At 44.9% G+C, this 14,515-nt stretch overlaps 1 long non-coding RNA gene across 1 annotated transcript in view; it reads left to right on the plus strand.

Moving 5' to 3' along the window:
* The first annotated feature begins 1,767 nt into the window (after nt 1–1,767).
* The window catches only part of LOC134943582 (uncharacterized), a 54,413-nt gene continuing 41,665 nt past the window's right edge, over nt 1,768–14,515 (plus strand). The window contains exon 1 of the long non-coding RNA XR_010181623.1: nt 1,768–1,901. This is a non-coding gene — a long non-coding RNA (uncharacterized LOC134943582). The remainder of the gene's footprint in view (nt 1,902–14,515) is intronic.

Consider the following 14,515-nt stretch of genomic DNA (forward strand, 5'->3'; position numbering starts at 1 on the left):
CTGGTAATGGAGAACAGCCTGTAGCTAAACATTTTGTAGAACATAGGCACAGTATGGCTACATTTAAACACCGCATTATAGATCATGTCCCTGAGTCTCCTCGGGGGGGCAATAGAGGCAAAAAACTCCTTCAACTTGAGTCTATGTGGATACATAGACTCAATACTCTTAAACCGGGTGGGCTGAATGATAGCCTAGGCCTTATCAATTTTTTATAAACAGTGAGAATGTTTTGTGTCATAGAGGGTCTGTTCTACCACTCTTGTTCCAATTTCCAGATATGGTTGTAGAGTAGCTGCGAAAGGGGTATAAAAACAGAGGCAGTCCAGGTGGTGTAATGTTTTTTAGGTTTACATGGACCATAGACATCTCACCTGGATTGTTCGTGATGAGGTGCAGTCTGTCTGGTCATTTGATAGGGTACTTGCACACATTTTAAATGCATATGATTATGCCTATTTTGATTTAATATGCTACACTGAATAACGTATTTTCATGATTAATGGTAGCATTATGTATAATTGTATAATGTAATTTTAAAAGAACATGTTGTTTTTATGTATTGACAACTATGTTGTTGGTTTCTGGTAGCACGATTATGTACATGTTTATCTGCAACTTATTTGATGTAGCAGTCTTCCAAATAGACACGAGTGTTTTTACATCTTTTGTTTTGTTTACAGCGTCTCCATGGCCACACAGGAGGGAGCCGCGACATCACTTCCGGTGCCGCTGATGCGAGCGGTGACGCCGAACGGAAGCCCGAGTGGCGTGGCCAGGGGAGAACGAGCGTGGGGAATCATCCAGGGGGGGTAAGTTCATTGCTATATAAGTTTGATTTATACACTGTTGTAGTTATCCTGACGAAGGGGAGGTGGTCCCCGAAACGTTGACATCACAAAATACACGTTTGATTTTTTTGCAAGTCTCTGAGTGCCGCCTCGTTATTCTACATTATATATATATATATATATATATATATATATATATATATAAATAAAGAAGATACCTCTGTGGAGCGCACTTATTTTGTAAACTGATATAGTTAGATTGAGTTTAATGGATGATTTATAAAGAGAGGATGAGCTTACACATGTAAACACCCATATTTAAAACACATATGTCTTTTTATTATAAGAACAATATAGTTTAAATTCACATTTGCATTAAATTGAATTAATGATGAACATTTCTTTTACATTGAAAATACAGTTGCATGTTTCAATATTATTCATGTAAAAATAAATTAATAATAAAATGATATAAAAAAAAGCTTTCTTCTAACGCGTTTCGTCATGTAGAGACTTCTTCAGGGGTGTTCTTCAGGGTTGTACAAGGAAAAATTATAAAAATATATAAATAACAAGGAACATTGATAAAGAGAGGACCATTAAAACTTCTCCCTACATAACGTGTAGCATTCATCATATATATATATATATATATATATATATATATACACAGTACGTCAGCTTTTATAGATATAATACTTCACTTGTCCTGACTCAATGTGAAGGAGTGGAGAACTCTCCTCTGGGTACTTTCATCAGCCATTGGCTTTCTATGGGATTCAATGTTGCTAACAAGTTCATTCATTTACATAGGGTATACTCAAATTACATAGCTATTCCTCCCCCTTGAGCTACTTGTGTTCTGACAGTTTGTGACACTACCCCAACTCCTCCTATATCTGAGCTGATTTGGTGAGGTGTTTGGCTTACCTTTCCTAAGGCCAATGGTGCTGATTCTGTCATTCAGTGTTTTACCTCACAGATCCTCGGGCGGGGTTTTCCCTGAAGACGACTTGCCAGCCAGACCTCTCTCCACCCCCTGCACTCTGGTTCCTGCTGTCAGTGATTCCCATACTTCACCGATTTTGTCGGGTGTCACCTGCTATACTGGTAAGTGATCCCCCTGTCCTCTGTCACTTTTCCTTTCACTGCCCACTGCCAATGCTGTCTGGTTCACCGCCCGGTCAATGATGCGCACCGTTCCAGCCTCCTCACTGTTCACAGGCTCACGGCTCTTTCCCCTAACTGCCGAACCAGCAGCCCTTTTTATAACCACCTCTCCAACCGCTTGTGACTCCTACTCCTCAGCTACGGCATGCGGATGCATGCTTCCATGAGGACATTCTAGCAGCTTCTTCCCCCTCCACTGTATTATAGCTTACACTGCTATAAACCCTAAATTTCCCTGTTTTAATAAACTAGGCAGCACCTATTCCCTTTACCATGCCTACAGGGAGTGTCCCCCCCTTTTTACATTATTAGGCATGGTTACAATAGCATGATTTCTCAGCACCCTAGGCAAAATGTTTGACTTCTGCTGGGCCACTCCCCCAACATCCTCCCCCCCAAAATACGTCCCCTTCAAAAAAAAAATGAAAAAAAACCCACACTATAGCAGCTATCCAATTGCTGGCAATAACTTACCGCATGGCACAAACGGGCTAAATAACCCAATAGTACTCTATTATCTGGCTTACCAATTAGCACATTTTTACCATGCGGTAGATAACCAGTTTTTGGGCCTAATTCACACCTCATCACAGCAGCAAATTTGTAATCTGATGGACAAAAGCATGTGCACTGCAGGGGGGTGGGGGCAGATATAACATGTGCAGAGAGAGTTAGATTTGGTTGGGGTGTGTTCAAACTAGTGATGTGCACCGGACATTTTTCGGGTTTTGTGTTTTGGTTTTGGATTCGGTTCCGTGGACGTCTTTTGGATTCGGATGCGTTTTGGCAAAACCTCCCTGAAATTTTTTTGTCGGATTTGGGTGTGTTTTGGATTCGTTTTTTTTTTTTTTAAACCCTCAAAAACAGCTTAAATCATAGAATTTGGGGGTCATTTTGATCCCATAGTATTATTTAACCTCAATAACCATAATTTCCACTCATTTTCAGTCTATTCTGAGCACCTCACACTTCACAATATTATTTTTAGTCCTAAAATTTGCACCTAGGTCGCTGGATGGCTAAGCTAAGCGACCCAAGTGGCCGACACAAACACCTGGCCCATCTAGGAGTGGCACTGCAGTGTCAGACAGGATGGCACTTCAAAAAAATTGTCCCCAAACAGCACATGATGCAAATAAAAAAAGAGGCGCACCAAGGTCGCTGTGTGACTAAGCTAAGCGACACAAGTGGCCGACACAAACACCTGGCCCATCTAGGAGTGGCACTGCAGTGTCAGGCAGGATGGCACTTCAAAAAAATTGTCCCCAAACAGCACATGATGCAAAGAAAAAAAGAGGCGCACCAAGGTCGCTGTGTGACTAAGCTAAGCGACCCAAGTGGCCGACACAAACACCTGGCCCATCTAGGAGTGGCACTGCAGTGTCAGGCAGGATGGCACTTCAAAAAAATTGTCCCCAAACAGCACATGATGCAAAGAAAAATGAAAGAAAAAAGAGGTGCAAGATGGAATTGTCCTTGGGCCCTCCCACCCACCCTTATATTGTATAAACAGGACATGCACACTTTAACGAACCCATCATTTCAGCGACAGGGTCTGCCACACGACTGAGACTGAAATGACTGGTTGGTTTGGGCCCCCACCAAAAAAAGAAGCAATCAATCTCTCCTTGCACAAACTGGCTCTACAGAGGCAAGATGTCCACCTCATCATCATCCTCCGATTCCTCACCCCTTTCACTGTGTACATCCCCCTCCTCACAGATTATTAATTCGTCCCCACTGGAATCCACCACCTCAGGTCCCTGTGTACTTTCTGGAGGCAATTGCTGCTGGTGAATGTCTCCACGGAGGAATTGATTATAATTCATTTTGATGAACATCATCTTCTCCACATTTTCTGGAAGTAACCTCGTACGCCGATTGCTGACAAGGTGAGCGGTTGTACTAAACATTCTTTCGGAGTACACACTGGAGGGAGGGCAACTTAGGTAGAATAAAGCCAGTTTGTGCAAGGGCCTCCAAATTGCCTCTTTTTCCTGCCAGCATACGTACGGACTGTCTGACGTGCCTACTTGGATGCAGTCACTCATATAATCCTCCACCATTCTTTCAATGGTGAGAGAATCATATGCAGTGACAGTAGACGACATGTCAGTAATCGTTGGCAGGTCCTTCAGTACGGACCAGATGTCAGCACTCGCTCCAGACTGCCCTGCATCACCGCCAGCGGGTGGGCTCAGAATTCTTAGCCTTTTCCTCGCACCCCCAGTTGCGGGAGAATGTGAAGGAGGAGATGTTGACGGGTCACGTTCCGCTTGACTTGACAATTTTCTCACCAGCAGGTCTTTGAACCTCTGCAGACTTGTGTCTGCCGGAAAGAGAGATACAACGTAGGTTTTAAATCTAGGATCGAGCACGGTGGCCAAAATGTAGTGCACTGATTTCAACAGATTGACCACCCGTGAATCTTGGTTAAGCGAATTAAGGGCTCCATCTACAAGTCCCACATGCCTAGCGGAATCGCTCTGTTTTAGCTCCTCCTTCAATCTCTCCAGCTTCTTCTGCAAAAGCCTGATGAGGGGAATGACCTGACTCAGGCTGGCAGTGTCTGAACTGACTTCACGTGTGGTAAGTTCAAAGGGTTGCAGAACCTTGCACAATGTTGAAATCATTCTCCACTGTGCTTGAGTCAGGTGCATTCCCCCTCCTTTGCCTATATCGTGGGCAGATGTATAGGCTTGAATGGCCTTTTGCTGCTCCTCCATCCTCTGAAGCATATAGAGGGTTGAATTCCACCTCGTTACCACCTCTTGCTTCAGATGATGGCAGGGCAGGTTCAGGAATGTTTGGTGGTGCTCCAGTCTTCGGCACGCGGTGGCTGAATGCCGAAAGTGGCCCACAATTCTTCGGGCCACCGACAGCATCTCTCTTTTGTATGTGCAAAACATGGGACGTGCTGGAATTTGCCCAGATGTAATGCATGCACAATATTGCTGGCGTTGTCTGATGTCACAAATCCCCAGGAGAGTCCAATTGGGGTAAGCCATTCTGCGATGATCTTCCTCGGTTTCCGTAAGAGGTTGTCAGCTGTGTGCCTCTTCTGGAAAGCGGTGATACAAAGCGTAGCCTGCCTAGGAACGAGTTGGCGTTTGCGAGATGCTGCTACTGGTGCCGCCGCTGCTGTTCTTGCTGTGGGAGGCAATACATCTACCCAGTGGGCTGTCACAGTCATATAGTCCTGAGTCTGCCCTGCTCCACTTGTCCACATGTCCGTGGTTAAGTGGACATTGGGTACAACTGCATTTTTTAGGACACTGGTGACTCTTTTTCTGACGTTTGTGTACATTTTCGGTATCGCCTGCCTAGAGAAATGGAACCTAGATGGTATTTGGTACCGGGGACACAGTACCTCAATCAAGTCTCTAGTTGCCTCTGAATTAACGGTGGATACCGGAACCACGTTTCTCACCGCCCAGGCTGCCAAGGCCTGAGTTATCCGCTTTTCAACAGGATGACTGCTGTGATATTTCATCTTCCTCGCAAAGGACTGTTGGACAGTCAATTGCTTACTGGAAGTAGTACAAGTGGTCTTCCGACTTTCCCTCAGGGATGACGATCGACTCCCAGCAGCAACAACAGCAGCGCCAGCAGCAGTAGGCGTTACACTCAAGGATGCATCAGAGGAATCCCAGGCAGGAGAGGACTCGTCATATTTGCCAGTGACATGGCCTGCAGGACTATTGGCTTTCCTGTGTAAGGTGGAAATTGACACTGAGGGAGTTAGTGGTGTGGTTTGCAGGAGCTTGGTTACAAGAGGAAGCGATTTAGTGGTCAGTTTACTGCTTCCGCTGTCATCCAAAGTTTTTGAACTTGTCACTGACTTATGATGAATGCGCTGCAGGTGACGTATAAGGGAGGATGTTCTGAGGTGGTTAACGTCCTTACCCCTACTTATTACAGCTTGACAAAGGCAACACACGGCTTGACACCTGTTGTCTGCATTTGTTTTGAAATAATTCCACACCGAAGAGGTGATTTTTTTTGTATTTTGACCAGGCATGTCAATGGCCATATTCGTCCCACGGACAACAGGTGTCTCCCCGGGTGCCTGACTTAAACAAACCACCTCACCATCAGAATCCTTCTTGTCAATTTCCTCCCCAGCACCAGCAACACCCATATCCTCATCCTGGTGTACTTCAACAGTGACATCTTCAATTTGACTATCAGGAACTGGACTGCGGGTGCTCCTTCCAGCACTTGCAGGGGGCGTGCAAATGGTGGAAGGCGCAGGCTCTTCCCGTCCAGTGTTGGGAAGGTCAGGCATCGCAACCAACACAATTGTTCTCTCCTTGGGGATTTGTGATTAAGAAGAACGCACAGTTCTTTGCTGTGCTTTTGCCAGCTTAAGTCTTTTCATTTTTCTAGCAAGAGGATGAGTGCTTCCAACCTCATGTGAAGCTGAACCACTAGCCATGAACATAGGCCAGGGCCTCAGCCGTTCCTTGCCACTCCGTGTGGTAAATGGCATATTGGCAAGTTTACGCTTCTCCTCAGACGCTTTCAATTTAGATTTTTGGGTAATTTTACTGAACTTTTGTTTTTTGGATTTTACATGCTTTCTACTATGACATTGGGCATCGGCCTTGGCAGACGACATTGATGGCATTTCATCATCTCTGCCATGACTAGTGGCAGCAGCTTCAGCACTAGGTGGAAGTGGATCTTGATCTTTCCCTATTTTACCCTCCACATTTTTGTTCTCCATTTTTTAATGTGTGGAATTATATGCCAGTAATATATCTGGAATTAGACGGCAGTAATGTCTGGAATTAGATACCACTAGATAGATACCAGATACCACTGTGACTGGAATGATGATGACTTATGCACAGTGACAGGACACTACCACAGCACTCTACAGCAGCAAGATGCAGCACAAGACACTGGACTTCTAAACACCACAATGCAGCACTGATGCTGAGCACAGATATTGAGCACTGTTAAGGATACTAGAACTGACACTGGGCAGCAAGAACAGCACTGGACTACTGTACTGTACTGCTATATACTGTTCACCACAATGCAGCAATGATAATAATGAGCACACATATTGAGCACTGCTCAGGATACAAGAACTGACACGGAGCAGCAGAATACAGCAATGGACTACTGTACTGTACTACTATATACTGGTCACCACAATGCAGCAATGATAATAATGAGCACAGATATTGAGCACTGTTCAGGATAATAGAACTGACACTGGGCAGCGAGAACAGCTCTGGACTACTGTACTGCACTACTATATACTGGTCACCACAATGCAGCAATGATAATAATGAGCACAGATATTGAGCACTGTTCAGGATAATAGAACTGACACGGAGCAGCAAAATACAGCAATGGACTAATGTACTGTACTACTATATACTGGTCACCACTGAGAAGTTCGATAGACTTCTTGGAAAAACAGCCACTAACCCCTATTGCACACTGTAACTGAAGCCGCTGCAGCTGCTGTAATCTATACTCTGTCCCCAGTTAGCGTACACACGCCGGAATAGCCGTGCAGCTTACACTCAGTGCATACACACAGACCGACACGCTGAGAGCACGAGGCAGCTCTAGGTGTGGCAATTATACTATACAAACGCTCAACAGAAACTGAATGCGACACCAGTATTTGATTGTATGTTGTGGTCCAAAGCAGCAACAAGTAATAATATATTTGTAAAAGGGGTTTACAATAAGTTAAAATATAATGGTACAACACAATACAATTCAATCACAGAGAGAGAGTCACACCCAATGATACTTACGCTTTGTTCGCCTGCGCAACCCGGATCCGGTTCTCTAGTCGATCTGGCAAGATGACCTATGAGTCTTTTAAAAAGCAGAGAGAGAGAGCGACCGGCCCAGGTGCAAGGTTTATATACCCTTGCCCAAAATACAATACAATGGGGTTGTATGCTCTCCACTGATTGGTTGGAGGGATGGTCATTTACAGTACTGGAGAGGTCATTGGTCGGTTTGGAGAGATGGGCGATGCCTTGATCCAGGGGTGTGTAGCTCTGGATTCCAGCCGCATACCAAGTACATAATAAACACAAATATACCTTTAATCTGCCTTTGCGAATAACTATTCGCAACGACATGCGATCTTCTACAAACCAACACCGGATTATTACTCATAATTATCCGAACACGTAGATACCATGCATGATGCTCTGATCAGTTACTGTCCCCTCGTATACTGTAAAGGTGTATAATTCCCTTGTTGTGCCTTGCAAATAAGTAAAAGTTGCATGAGGGGAAAGGGCAGACTATGTGCAATGTGTGCACCAAGTTTGGGAAACATGCAATGTGTGACAGATATTTCCATGTTCATTAGATTACCCTGTCATGCTATCTTCAAGCAACATGATCCTACACATGAAATGACCAACCATTCTCAAGATACACACAAAAATAAATAAATAAATATATATATATATATATATATATACATATATATATGTATATATATATATACACATACATATATATACACAAGTGTTACTGCAGGATGCCTATAGTTAATAATTTGTAACCACAAGCTTGTGTGTATCTATTTGGGATATTTGTCTCCCATTGTTCTGGTTTCCATTAAACAATGACAGTTTGGTTTGTGTGTATCTTTCTTCACAGACCAGGGGGTCTGTTAAAACATTGGAATACCAAGACATTGTGTTGGAAAGATTTGCATGTTTGGTTAGATTAGTGTGTGTGTGTGAACAGTGACTCGACACAGACTGTGGCATGTACTGCATTAATTTCCATTGCAAGTAAGAATCTTTCTGTAATTGCTCATACCACGCCCGTACGTGCACTCCCGTGGGAGGCGATTGTACGCAATTTGCGAGTATGCTGCACGCACGCCAGCCTAAGTACATATATGGATGCCATCTGTGTGGTGTTTGCATGTGGTGTGTGTATTGCAATATTTTCCGACTTCGACAGTCCACCCTTTGGCAGTCAACAATAACTGCCACTAATATTAATAACAGAAGAATAAAAAAATATTTACATGCTATACATTACAATGGGCGAGTATGTACCTTGGAAGAGGGAGAAAAGGTCATAGGTGAGAAATGGATGGCCTAGTGTGATAGGAAAAACGTGTATGTATGAGTAACTGCCTGAGGGGGATGTATCATCGTGCATCACTAGCTTCTAGGCTTTGCAAAGTATTTATTTTATTCCTTCTCATCCCGTATTAAGGGTCTGTACATGGTCCAACAAACTCCACCGAGCTATATGATAAATGGGGAGCACATTTATCTGATGATACATCGTGGGGATCCATATGTGTGAGCAATTATGTGTCCCTATTATCTAATGACTATGTGTGTTTCACTAACCTAGCCCTACAGAGATGAACAGAAGACATGTAATGGTACATACAACAATAAAATGACATTTTTGGTGATTGATGAGTTGGGTTCCGGTTTGTGGATTTCCTTTTTCTGATGCTAGCCTTGGTGAAAGTGATACGCTGATCCTGGGATCCTACCAACCCGTACTCTCCATCAGAACTCACTCCAGATCCTTGCTCCACCTCTCTGGGACCCTCACAAAAACAAGTTGTCCTTATTAAAACCAAAGTCTCTAACAGAACCCGAAACGCAGTCTCTTGTAACCGATCCATTTCGTTAGGGGAAAGGATGAAAATAAGAAGGAGAAAAGAAAGGAAAAATGCAGGGGGAGGTGAAAAAAGAAAATGGTACGACAACCGTTCTAACTCTCGTTACTCTCCGTGCTCAGATGCCTTTCAACAGTCCTGCCTCTCAATTTTCCCGGAACAAGCACTCTAGTGATACGAGGTTCTCTTCCACCTGCTCTTTGTCACGAGTCTTCTCCGGGTCAGCGACCTTCTTGCAATGGGACGAGTGGACCCAAGTCTCTCTCTCTGCAACCTTCAATGCTTTTGTGCTGGTTAACAAAACTTGGTATAGTCCTTCCCACCTGTCTATGAGGCAACCTGAGCGTAAGAAATTTCGAATCATCACATAATCCCCAGGTTCAATGTCATGACAATTACTGTTTGGAAGGTCAGGAATCACCAGCTTTAGATTTCTTTGTTGATTTCTGAGCTGCTGGCTCATCCTAACCAAATATTGCACAGTCACTTCGTTATTACATTTCAAATCATCCTGGGGGTCAATCATTACGTGAGGTTGTCGCCCAAAAAGAACTTCAAAGGGTGATAGGTTAAGTGGGGACCTGGGAGTGGTTCTGATGCTGTACAACACTAGTGGCAATGCCTCTGGCCACAACAATCCAGTTTCAACCATCACTTTGCTAAGCTTGTTCTTAATAGTGCTATTCATTCTCTCCACCTTTGCGCTCGCCTGTGGCCGGTACGGAGTATGTAGCTTGCTATTAATACCCATCAGTTTGCACATGACCTGAAAGACTTCACCTGTAAAATGGGTACCCCTATCACTTTCAATTATTCTAGGGATACCATATCTACACACAAATTCCTGCACAATTTTCTTTGCAGTGAACGTAGCAGTATTTGTGGCAGCAGGGAACGCTTCTACCCAGTTGGAAAACACATCAATACAGACTAATACATATTTTAAATTCCTACAGGGTGGTAACTGTATGAAGTCAATTTGTATTACCTGAAAAGGGCCGTCTGTCGGAGGGATATGGGATGGTTCTGTTGGTATTGACTTTCCAATATTCTTCCTCAAGCAAGTAAGACATGTCATTGCTCTCTTACCCGCATGAGAAGAGAATCCTGGCGCACACCAGTAGGCTCTCACCAGCTTACACATACCCTCTTTACCTAGATGAGTCAGACCGTGTGCCACCTCAGCTAAGCTTGGAAGATATGCTCTGGGAGCCACTGGCTTACTGTGCCCATCTGTCCAAAGGCCCGAAGACTCTCTTCCATATCCCTTCGCCTTCCAGACGTACTTCTCCTGCAGGGAACACAAATCTTGCATTTCAATGAGTTGTTGTGTGCTTATTGTGTTAAATGTCTTCAGTGGTGTGATGTTGGTTAGTGTGGCTGAACTTGCTGCTGCCTTGGCAGCTTCGTCTGCCCGGCTGTTACCAAGTGACACTGGGTCTTGACTGTAAGTGTGGGCTTTGCACTTGATAACAGCCACTCTGTCGGGGTCTTGTACTGCTGATAGCAATCTTTTGATGTGGGTCGCATGCGCCATGGGTGTGCCAGCTGCTGTCATGAAATTTCTGAGGCGCCATAGGGCCCCGAAATCATGTACCACTCCAAAGGCATACCTAGAATCTGTGTATATATTAGCTGACTTACCCTTGGCCAATTCACACGCTCTGGTTAGGGCGACCAGCTCAGCAACTTGTGCTGAGTGCGGTGGGCCCAGGGGCTCAGCTTCTATGATACCTCTGTCATCTACGACTGCGTATCCAGTACACAGGTCTCCCGAGTCCGTCTGTCTGTGGCAACTACCGTCAGTGTAAAAAGTAAAATCTACGTTTTCCAGTGGGTTGTCACTAATGTCAGGTCTCGCAGTGAAAGTCTGGTTCAGATATTCCATACAATCATGCGTATCAGTGTCTGCACTAAATCCTCCTTCACCATCATTCTCATCCTCCACCCTTTGTGCCTGTCCAGGCACACTTGGCAGATAAGTTGCAGGATTTAGTGAGCTGCATCTCTTTATGGTGATGTTTACAGGGGCAATTAGTGATAATTCCCACCTTGTAAACCGCGCAGATGAGACATGTCTGGTTTGGGCAGAGTTCAGTAAGGCTGATACTGCATGAGGTGTATGGACGGTCAGGTTGTGTCTTAACACTACGTCTTCGCTCTTACTCACTAGCAAAGCTATCGCTGCAACACTTCGCAAGCATGTGGGGAGAGACCGTGCTACAGTGTCCAATTGTGCACTGTAGTATGCTACTGGTCTGCTGGCATCACCATGTTTCTGTGTTAAAACACCTGCCGCACACCCAGCACTCTCTGTACCGTACAATTCAAAGGGTTTCCCATAATCTGGCATACCTAATGCAGGTGCCTGTGATAGGCACTGTTTGAGTCTCTCAAATGCCAGTTTGGACTCATCTGTGTGCGAAATCCGATCTGGTTTGTTTGAAGAGACCATCTCTTGCAAAGGTAAAGCCAGTATGGAGAACCCTGGGATCCAGTTTCAGCAGTACCCACACATTCCTAGGAAAGTGCGGATCTGTTGCTGGGTTTGTGGCAGAGTCATGTTGCGAATCACTTCTATCCTATCAGCAGTGAGGTGTCGTTGTCCTTGTGTCAAGCAATGCCCCAAATACCTCACCCTTTTACTGCACAACTGTAATTTATCCTTTAAAACCTTGTGTCCTGTCTGGGAGACGTGAAGCAGCAGCTGCTTCGTATCTGCCAAGGACGTTTCAAATGAGTCAGAGCACAACAATAAGTCATCAACATACTGTATTAGCACTGAGCCATTTTCAGGTTGAAAGGATTGCAAACAGTCATGCAGTGCTTGGGAGAAGATACTTGGGCTGTCAATGAAGCCTTGGGGGAGACGAGTCCAGGTGTACTGTACTCCCCTGTAAGAGAAGGCGAAAAGGTACTGACTGTCAGGGTGGAGAGGGACAGAAAAGAAGGCAGAACAGAGATCAATGACAGTGAAGTATGAAGAGGTTGCGGGGATCTGCATCAAGATGACAGCTGGATTGGGCACTACGGGGAATTGACTCTCAACTATTTTGTTCACCCCTCTTAAATCCTGCACTAGCCGGTAACCCCTCCCCCCACTCTTTTTCACAGGGAAGATGGGACTATTGGCTGTGCTGGATGTCCTGACTAGGATGCCCTTTTGTAGCAAGCGCTCTATGACGGGGTACACTCCTAATTCTACCTCTGGCTTCAGAGGATACCGAGGGATTTTTGGAGCTATCCTACCATCTTTTACTTGCACTACTACTGGGGCTACATTCGCCATCAATCCAGTGTCTTGTCCATCTTTGGTCCAAAGGGAACCCGGTATTTGTGAGATAATTTCCTCTACCTTTGATGGACACTTGTCTATAACAGCAGAGTGCGACATTAGCCTTTGAGGGGTGTCTAATATATCTTGCACTTCTTGAACGTGATTCTCGGGTATATCCAAGAAGACACCCTCAGGAGTACAATATATGACACACCGCATTTTACACAATAAATCTCTGCCGAGCAGATTAGTCGGAGCCGATGCAGCCAGCAGAAAAGAGTGTTTGGTCTGCAGGGGCCCTATCGTAATCTCTGCCGGTCTACTCAAAGGGTAGTGTTGCACCGTTCCTGTTAATCCCATAGCCGAAATGGTTTTGCCCGTTGTCAGTAAATTGGTTGGAGCTTTGAGTACAGATCTGGCCGCCCCTGTATCTACAAGAAATGGTTGTAGTGTTCCTGCTACTTTGACCAAGACCTCAGGTTCATTCCCAGGGCCAGCGATCAGCTTCACAGGCTGCAGACTACAGGTGTGGCCTAACCTCTATTGGGGCCGTCGACCCACCCTTTGGGCGTTGGCGGCTATGATATGTGAGGGGAATAACGGTAAGTCTTCGAGGGCTCGCCAGTCCTCCCATGGTGGATACCTCCTTGTTTCCCCTCTATGCGGCTCGTACTCTCTCCTGTATGATCCCTGATCTCCTCTATGTGTATAATTACTTTGCTCGTGTTCTTGTCTAGGGGGTCTGAATTTTTGTGTGCTGTTACAATTGCTGGCATAATGCCCTTCCCTTTTACACAGATAACAAACTCTTGGCTTTTTCCATGTGTCAGGGGCCTGGGGTTTTGGTCGAGTTGGTGCTCCTTCCAGTGCTTGGATGCTCATAACCATCAACCGCTCCCCTTGTGCCTCCCTGGTTTTCTGGATATTACGGTCGTGCTCCAGTGCTGATTCCCTAAGTGCAGTCACGTAATACCCCTCCAGTTTGGCAGAGAAGTTTGCACCCTAGTTTTCAGTGCCTCCTTCAATCCCTCCATTAATACAGAGACAGCTAATTCCCTGTGGTTGACATTGTCTCTAATATCCTCAACCCCAGTGAATTTAGCCATTTCCATCAAAGCTCTGTGGAAATATTCGGATGCCAGTTCATTCTCTTTCTGTCTTATGGAAAAAATCTTATTCCATCTAACTACGGCTGGGAAATACAAACCTAGTTGTATATTGATTTGCCTGACATTCTCCTGATTGTAAGCATCAGTGAGTGGCACTTCTGCATCTAGGTTGCAGTCTGTAATAAATTTTGGGATGTCAATGTTAGAGGGGAGACTCGCTCGCAACACCGTCCGCCAATCTTTGTTTGTTGGTTCTTGGGAAAGTCCTAAATCTTTTATATATTTCTGGCATCCAACTAAATCCTTTCTGGGGTCAGGGAATTCTGCCATAATTGACCTCAGCTCCATACGGGACCAGGGACAGTACATTTCAATGTTCCTGATTGGGGTCACCCCCTGAGTGTCAGTTCTCCCGTTAGGGACTGCAATCACCCTAACTGGATGCAACTCAACCACATCTTTCTTGTTTGTCTCTACAATACGGGGAGTCACTGTTTCTGCATAATGGACGGTACCATACTTA

The sequence above is a fragment of the Pseudophryne corroboree genome, chromosome 7 (assembly GCF_028390025.1).
Source record: "Pseudophryne corroboree isolate aPseCor3 chromosome 7, aPseCor3.hap2, whole genome shotgun sequence".
Taxonomy (NCBI): Eukaryota; Metazoa; Chordata; class Amphibia; order Anura; family Myobatrachidae; genus Pseudophryne; species Pseudophryne corroboree.